This window comes from Lathyrus oleraceus, chromosome 1 (assembly GCF_024323335.1).
Source record: "Lathyrus oleraceus cultivar Zhongwan6 chromosome 1, CAAS_Psat_ZW6_1.0, whole genome shotgun sequence".
In the NCBI taxonomy this organism is placed as follows: Eukaryota; Viridiplantae; Streptophyta; class Magnoliopsida; order Fabales; family Fabaceae; genus Lathyrus; species Lathyrus oleraceus.
In genome coordinates this window covers 210,324,248-210,333,774 of record NC_066579.1, presented here as the reverse complement: position 1 = coordinate 210,333,774, position 9,527 = coordinate 210,324,248, and the positions used below count along the sequence as shown (strand labels likewise).

Below are 9,527 nucleotides of genomic sequence, written 5' to 3'. Positions count from 1 at the left end.
TGGGTTTCAAGCATCTTGGTATGAGTAACTATTTGGTCAACCTTGGTTCCTAACTGAGTAATCAATTTGTTAACATGAATGTTTTGGTTCATGAACTCCTTGTTTTGTTGGGTTTGAGCGGTGATAAAATTTTCCATAATTTTCTCAAGGCTCGGCTTTGGTGGCACAGGTTTCATAGGTTGATTTGATCTTGGGGCTTGATAACTAGGTCTCGGAGGTACATTATTTTGAATAGGGTTATTGTTTTTATAGGAGAAGTTTGGGTGATTCCTCCATCCAGGGTTATAGGTATTCGAGTATGGGTTCCCTTGGGTGTAGTTCACTTGCTCGGAGTGGGTTTCGTTTAATAGACTGCATTCTGCATATTGGTGTCCTTTGGTTCCACATATCTCACAATCCGACGAAACTGCGGCTACAGTATTCAGGTTTATGCACATATGCTCGACTTTGAGGGCTAATGTGTCCATTTTAGCTTGCATCATGTCTATAGAGCTTATTTCATGCACTCCTCCTTGGGCTTCCTTCTTCTCAACTGTCGCTCGTTCGACTCCCCATGATTGATGGTTTTGAGCCATATCTTCGATGAGGGCACTAGCTTCAGGATAAGGTTTGTTCATCAGAGCACCGCCTGCGGCAGCGTCGATGGTCATCTTTGTGTTGTAATGAAGTCCATCATAGAAGGTTTGAATGATTAACCAATTTTCTAAGCCATGATGTGGGCATGCTCGTAACAACTCTTTATATCTCTCCCAAGCTTCGAACAGCGATTCTCCTTGGTTTTGGGTAAATCTAGTTATATGGTTTCGAAGAACGACGGTCTTACTCGGGGGAAAATATCTTGCAAGGAAAACTCTTCTAAGGTTATCCCAAGTCGTAATGGAATTGGGTGGAAGGGAATCTAACCATGATAGGGCTTTATCTCTGAGGGAAAAAGGAAATAATCTTAAACGTATTGCCTCAGGAGAAGCTCCATTGGTTTTAAAAGTGTCTGCTAATTGAAGAAATATTTTTAAATGTTGGTTTGGGTTCTCAGTAGCGAGACCTGCGAATTGTCTCTGTTGCACTAGTTGCAACAGGGATGGTTTAAGTTCAAAATTATTAGCTGGGATGGTTGGGTTTACTATATTAGAACTAGGTTCTTCATTAGATGGTTAAGCGAAGTCCTTAAGAGGTCTTTGGTTTTGATCTTCGGCCATAGCTCTCTTAATTCTATGAAAGAATAAACGTGCGCGGGCGTAACGTTCAGGTTCCGCCAGAGGGTATACTAAGCTTAAACTTCCGGTGCTGCGAGTTCTTCGCATTGACCGGCGGGAAATAGCCTAAGTCTAAACGATATAACAACAGGAAAATGAAATTTGACGAAATTGGTCCCCGACAACGGCGCCAAAAACTTGATGTGGTGTTTCGCAAGTATACGAACGCGTCAGAGTAATATAAAAGATTGTCGAATCCACAGAGACCAAGTGTCAATCTATCGTTATCTATTGTTATGGTGCTTATCAAAGGCAATCGAAATAGGTGTTTTTGGAGTGTGCAATGAAAAGTAAAGTATTTAAATAAAATATAATTAATAAAGACAGGGTCGAATGTAATTCACGTAATCGATTAATAATCAAAGTACTTGCTAATAGAGCTATTTATGGGCAGTGTTTCCTACTTTGAAAAGAACTAATTTAACAGGAACTGTCGCTTTCGCGTATTCAGAACCGAGTTGTACTCCCTAATCAAACCCTCTTATTGTCACTTATAAAAAGGCGCACATTGCGTTAGAATAGTAAACCTATTTTTAAGAAATATAGTATCTTGACTAAGTTGAAAAGTATTATAACCTGGATTTCTTAACCAAAAGAGGTTCTTACGAACCAGACTCTAAACTTATAAACGCGTCCGAAAATAGTTTTAAAATCTCTTTTCTTCTTAATGTTAAAAACTCATAATGAACTAGACAAAGCACTTTCGCTGTTTTTGAAATAGTTAAAAACAATTAAGTTTAAAAAGACGTTGGACGACTTTCGATCTTACCCAACGGAATTGAAGTGCGGGAAAACTTAAGTTGAAAGTTAAAATAGCCCTTAAGTCTTTCTACGAACAATTGTACGGATTACTGGTTCAATTACGATCCTTACATTTTAACCTTATAAATTTAGCTAGACATGGTAAAGTAAAAGTGCATTAAAATAAATAAAAGTAGTGCGAGTGCGGAAAATAAATAAAAGTAGTGCGAGTGCGGAAAGTAAATAATTTAAAGCGAGTGCGAGGAAATAAATAAAGTAAAGTGAGTGCGAGGAAATAAATAAAAGTAAAGCGAGTGCGAGGAAATAAATAAAAGTAAAGCGAGTGCGAGGAAATAAATAAAAGTAAAGCGAGTGCGAGGAAATAAATAAAGTAAAGCGAGTGCGGGAAAATAAATAAAGTAAAGACAAGTAATAAAAACCTGCTCCAATCGGAGGGTTGAATAAATTGCAAAGCGGAAATGAAAATGGCGGCAGGATTAACTTCCTTCCAAAGTGCTCCAAACTCGATTACAGACTCTATCACAGACTCGATTACACAATTGTGGTAACACTCCAATGCGAAGCGACTACCACTTTATAAAACTGAATATATGCCTAAGTGAAACAAAGTTGCTCTGAGTTTGCCTCTGCTCTAAGTTTGGATGATTGTAAAAGTGAATTCGAGTTTCTATTTATAAGCAAGTAAAAAGATGGAAATGACTTGGATGCCCTTCAACTTGAAAATGGGAGGGAAAAACTTTCCTCTTGTGGCGCCCGCCACAAGGCCATGGCGCCCGCCACAAGCACAAAATGAGGCGCCTTAGTGGAAGTAATGGGGAACGTGGAAGTTGAGGGAAGTTGAGCTTGGACACATCATGGCAGGGTCTATGGCGCCAGCCATGGGGTAGGCCACAAGAACAAAATGCTGAATTTTAGGGTTTTTGGCTCTTTTTCGCTCCTTTTCTCGATCGGGGCTCCGAGTAAAGTAAAAACCTGAAAACAAAGAAAAACATAGCAATAACACAACAAAATGATAATAAAACAACTAGAATGCATGTGAAATCGGAGTCGAAAATACGGTAAATTTTAGTGTTATCAAACTCTCCCACACTTAAACCTTTGCTTGTCCTCAAGCAAAACATTAAAAAGCTCATAAAAGAAAATTTGTGTAAACGAGTGCTTCAGGTAAAAATTCCAAGTTCGAGTCGGGATGCAGTGATAGGTACTAACTGAGTGAACTAAGGGTATCATGATGACACTAATCCGCGAATACGGACATAAACTTCATTCCTATATTAACCAACCCATATTATCCCACAACACCTAGGTCTGCCTCTTCATCTCTTTTTGTGTCCTTTTCATTCAGGCGCAATCACATTAAGCCCGTTATCCGTACATGCTTCATAGTAGAGTGGCCTGTTAGTGATTATGATTTGAGCATGGGTTTTCTGGCACATAAATATGTGTAAACCCTTTTATTGGATCCAACTGTAGTTGTGGGGGATCGGATCGTAATCCGCCCTACAGAGTTCAGTGCCAGATACCTCTGAACCAACTAACAGTGGGTAAGTTTTTCATTTTCTTTTTCTTTTTCTTTTTCTTTTTGTAGCAATTTTATACAATTCTTTGGTTTAAATGACTTTGTGAGGGTTACCTATACCGGAGTTGCCTTTTTGCTTTTTTGCTTTTTTTTGTTTTTCTGGATCATTCACTTATTTGCATCGGTCCCCTACGTAGAGGATGCTTAGGTCGGAGCTGACTGTTAAGATAAACTACTAAGGACTTATACGGAAATGATGATTAAGGCCATGGTATATGGGGTTTCGGGAATGATTCCTATATTTACGAAGCTTATGGTGCTAAAATAGATACTGATGTTTCGCAAAGTTCTCCCAAGTCACCGCATCCTTACTCAAAACATGTCTTTAAAACTTGAAAACTCTCGGAATAACAATATTTTCTTTTGCAAAAGGCCATGGTCCATGCAAAAGTTAGGGAACACACATGAACGAAAACCCGAAAGGGAGGCTTAGGCACAAAGGAGCATCCCGGTGGACGAAAAGAATTGAAATGTCCTGGCAGAAGTTAGGAATAAAGGCATTGACTATGATCCTTGAGCCCATACGACTACAAGCTAGATATCAGAGGGTCAATGACCGATCCAATCACCTTCAGCCGAAGCAAGGTCTTGGGATTCAAATTCTATGGTAGACTAAGGCCAATGTTGTAATAAATGGAGAAAAATATTTCTCATTGCCATTTCAGTTATTTTTCAATTTTTGCAACATCCTCATTAAGGGTGTCTGCATCCTTGTACTCACCATATGTACATATTTCATATCAATAAAATTCATTTATTCCATCATACATTTTCTTTTGTGTTTTGTATGCAAAATAATTGATTTGTCTTACTCACATAATGCTTTAAAATTTTAGGGATTAATAAAAAGCTACACTGCGGAGAAACACTTTGCATTACTGTTAAAACCCGATAAACTTGAAAGATGACCGGTGACTCAAAAATGGTTTTACTTGAACGCCTGTGACACCCAATTGGATGGGACACCATGTTGGTTCCAACAGTTCAGTGTTCCTTAACATGCAAAGATTCCTTGACAACAGTGTTGGCATCACTTAGACTTCACGACAATTATTTTCCAATATTTCATGACGAGTCAAAGTTCCCATCACAATAAAGACTCATCCCCACAAATGACAGATAAGCAAAAAAACATGCATCATAAAAAATAAGCATACATCATGCACTACATATAACATCTTCCCCATAATACCTTGTGTGAGCACCCAAAGTATGGGATAACTTCAGTCACCTATCCAAGCAAATTTCAGGTACGTCGATATTTAATCACCTTCCATCTCGAACACCTAAAAAGCTCCCACAATTCTTGTATTCAGGTTCAAGAAGATTAAATAGGGGCAGCTGTTGTACCCAAAAATTTTCCCTTCCCTTTCTACATTATTTATCCAATTACTTGATCAGGAGATCACTTGCATACATTCATAATGCATCCACATGCATCATTCATCATGGATTCAGAAGAAACTTGGGCTTATGAAGTTAGGGCTTGTGTGGATATCCAAGCTCAAGGGTATGGTCTAACCATATCAGCAACATAGGGAATGTGAAACCCTAATGGTGGTGGTGAAGGTTTGAGTTCAACAAAGATGTGACCAGTATCCTCTAGGGCCCTCAAAACTGTAATTTCTCAAGGCTCGATCTCATGGAGCTTCCCCAGGCTTTCCTAGGGCCTTCAAAACCCAAATCAGAAGATGGTGAGTCAGAAGATGGTGAGTCAGATGAACTTGGTGGCCTGACTGTGCATCCATGACCCCTCAATCTTCACACATTATCAATATGCTTGGCCTAACCTTTCTTTGGGTTTATATGAGCATTGGTCTTGGTCCAAAGTCATGGTGTTGTTCATGTGATTGGGGATACAACTATGGTCTTGGTCATCTAAACAACCAAACTTCTTGTGTCTCAAGCCACTTGCTAGTCATGCCATTGGTTCATGGATATTATATCAAAACCCTAACCTTATGGTCCTATTTCATGGCCTTGTTCACATACATTATCAGTCAAATTATTTTCTTTTCAAAAGTCAAACATTCAAGTCATAAATAAACCAATTGTGAAACCAACTTCCAACCATTTTTCAAACCATTCCAATCCATTTCATGTCATTTTAAACCATTACATGTGATTCTACACAAGAAAATACAAGTCTTGACATTTTTGACCAATTGTTGACTTTGGTCAACAATTGACTTTTTGGTCAATTTTGACCAAAGTGAACCCAAAATCCCAAAACCCTAAATTTCACCCTAGTCAATAATCCATTGTCCATTTACAAAGAAAATGCAAAGAAAATGAGATTTTGACCAATTGTTGACTTTGGTCAACAATTGACTTTTTGGTCAACTTTGACCAAAGTCAACCCTAAAATCCTAATTTCCCAAACCTAGACCTAATCCCATTCTATCTTGTCTTGATTCATCACCAAAGTCCATGTGTGCTCTCATGATTACTTAAAATGCAAGTTTCCATTCATGTTCATATGTGAACCTACAAAATCAAAGTCAAGAATAATGCATCACCTCATCTTAAATTAGTGCACTGGCAATGTTCATTTGCACCACAATAATGCATGGATTTATGTGACCACTAATAATTTAACCAAGGCCAAGACATGTGCCAAACTTGCAACAAGGTTGTGGAGTAAAGACCATGAAACTCTGCAACTGTCTCGAGCCATAGGCCATACCTGCAGAACATTATGTCATGAGCCAAATAAATTATGCAACAGGTTCAGTTCATCAATGCACACACATGCTTGCAACTTGCAAGACCATGTGATTTTGCAGCATATACACATCTGCAGCTGGAAAAGCAAACAACCTACTTGCAACAACTGAATATTCCTTAACAATTTGCTGCAAGACTAAACCAACAAACCTTGAAGCAAACATCACATGACATCAAGAATTCAAACCTCACCATGAATAAGTCCATAATGCAGTCCAAACCAACATTAGACAAGACCTATCCACACACACCAGTATCTTCCTTGCTCTTCCTACTGACCATCATGTTATCATCATCATTATACCAACAAATCATCGTGCAAAAATCTTACAGCCTCATTCAATCAAGCCCTGCATAGCAACCTTCTTATTTATCTTTCAATATGATCGGCATTCATCCAACAATAAGTCAAAACATAAGCAGCATCTCAGCAAGACACAAACCAGGGCAAGGCATGAACCTGAACCAAACTTGCAATTGGCATTATCCAACCTAGCCATGAGCATCACATCAGTCTACTACATGACAACAAACAAGAAGCAGACACCAATGTAAGTCATCATCTGCAGGAACATCAACTTGCAGCAAACATGGAATTCCAAAATTTCAGACTTGCTACAGAACCAAGTCCAAAACCTGCAACAAACAAGTGGTGCAAAGATGCCTGCATCAGGTCATACCCCATGAGAAGCCAAAACCTGTAGCAACATAGAGATGAGTAGGATAAATGCAACACGCATCAAGCTATCAGGTAATGCACCTTGAACCTTACAACTACCTCAAACATGTTTCCAATTCAAGTGATCTTGCAGCAGGAGCAAATATCCTACCAAATCTTGCTAAAACTTGTAAACTTGCAGCAATGTTCGTAAAACCTCTCCAACATCTAACAACCCCTGAACCAAAACAACAAACAACCAATGGCCTGCTATCAAACCAGCAAGATCACCAACCTAACAAGATCCCTAACACACCATGATGTGTCATCTAGAAATGGGTATCTCAATGGGAGTGCATCAACATAGCAGTCTACACAAACATTCTAAGCAAGCACCTCACAATCAATGACCAAGCTGCACCATGGGGTTGGTTCAATGAATTTCTTGATTAAGCTCAAAGCCTGCAAGGAACAACATGAGCAACCTTTGCAGTGAAACCAATGGGGTTATATGAAAGACAAAGGGAAATCAGATACACATGTTTGAGCTTGTAAGGCATTGGTAAACATAACACAACTTTGCTCATAAATCACTAACATTCACATACAAAGACCATCCTTCATTCCAAGCCAATCCAAGGACATGTAAATTCACCTGCAACTTGGATAGCAAGTAACCAAAATCATTCCAACATGACTGTAACCTAAGCCTAACCAACAACAGCCAGTCAAAATCCTTTTCACTCATTCAGTAATCAATTAGAAACCAACCTAACTAACTGAGTTTATCACTCGTTAACTAACTGAGTCTACATTTAACTCATTGAGTCACACCTAACTAACTCCAAGCCATCCTTAACTAACTCCTAACCTCATCCCAAGCCTAACCTAACTCCAAACCTAAGCCCTATTTAAGCAATTCACCACCCTCATTTTCAGGACCTGGGAACCTTGTGTGAATTTGTGCGAACTCTCTCTACAATCTCTTCCCTCACCCTCACTAGAGCCCTATTCTCTCCTAAAAAGCCATTGAAGCTTCACATTGAAGCTTCAATTTCGCTTGAGCTAAGCCACAACATTCATACTCTCCATTGTTCTAATCCATAAGAAGAGGGAGAAGGCAAAAGAAGAAGAAGAAGAAGAGAGAATCAAGGTCATAAAGCTTACCAGCGAACATTCCGATCATCTTCTCCGACATGTCATTTCCGTTTTAGTTGCATTTTCTTGCTTTGAGCTCACCAAGTGGTAGTATCTAACGTAGGGAGTAGAAGCCTCATAGTTGTATGGTTTGGTTTGCGCCATACACCATTTAATTTAGCTCGTAGATGTTAGGGTTCCTCCCTTTAGAGGCACGATTTGACCAGCATGAGGAGTGTTTCTCCATTTTTTTCCATATTCATGTTCGGCGTGGCTTTGTGTTTCGATTGAGGTAGAGATTTGGACTATAAGCTAACACCGGCGTCGATGAAGGACGCCGGTGCAATGAACCAAGGCGGATGACGGTGAGCTGAGCGCATGTTAGGATTCGAGTTTAAACTCTGTTGACTTGGACAAGTCAACAGAGGTGAGGATTGGGCTCATTTCCTCAAGGCCCATTGTATTTTACTCACTATACACCATTTTCGCTAACACACCCTCTAGGTTTTAGAAAGGAAATTGGTTTGGGCTTGACCCATCCCATTGGAACCTTTTCCTAATTCACCGTGTTCCTACTAACGCACCCCCTATTTGGAGCGTTTGGGATGGTGTTTGGGCTCAAGCAGCCCATTTTTATTTTTGCTGGACTTGATGGTTGTACGAAAATCAGCAATGGGCTCAGCTTGCAACCCATTAGCCTGAATTCAATTCACACCACCCAGTTAACATTTACACACCCTCTTCTAATTTTAATTGTTTCTTCTATTTTCTTTTTATTGTTTTTACATTTTTATTAGGTTAATTAGCATATTTTTGTTTTAATTAGGTTAATCATTGAAATTAGAATTAGAATCATGATCATTAGGATTTTTGCAATTTAATTAGAAGATCATTAGGATGTTAGAGTTTAATTAGGATATTAACTAGAATTCTAATTAGGGTGTTAGTTAGAATTTTCTAATTAGGAACAATTTAGGCTTGATTAAATTTAGAATTACATCATTTTTTCAATATTAGGTTAGGACCAACTTTAGACCATAGAATTTTGACTTATTTTTTCAATTGACCATTTTGCCCTTATGGGTTTATTTTGGTATTTTTGTGTTAGAATGGCATGATCCCTTTAGGAGTAAAATGTGACATAGAATTTAATCACCTCCTTACAATTTAAGGACTTATACCTAAGACTGTTAATCAATATTTTGACCAATTTGCACATGCTCCCTTAGGACATCTAACTTAGAATTTTCAACCAATTTCAACAAATCAATGCATGATCCCTTAGGATAGTTTCTAACAATTACTAACTTTGATTAAATCCAAACCTAGTTCCCTAAAAACAAAACAAAACCCATGATTAAATTGATCAAAAGAAATTTTGATTAATTAAATTCTTTGAACTTGTATAATC

The 9,527-nt window shown here is 38.5% G+C and overlaps 1 non-coding gene across 1 annotated transcript; it reads left to right on the top strand.

Annotated features, from left to right (window-relative positions):
• The first annotated feature begins 705 nt into the window (after positions 1 to 705).
• Positions 706 to 812, top strand: LOC127116141 (small nucleolar RNA R71). The gene has a single exon (XR_007801121.1). It is a non-coding gene; the product is annotated as a small nucleolar RNA R71 (small nucleolar RNA).
• Positions 813 to 9,527: the final 8,715 nt, after the last annotated feature.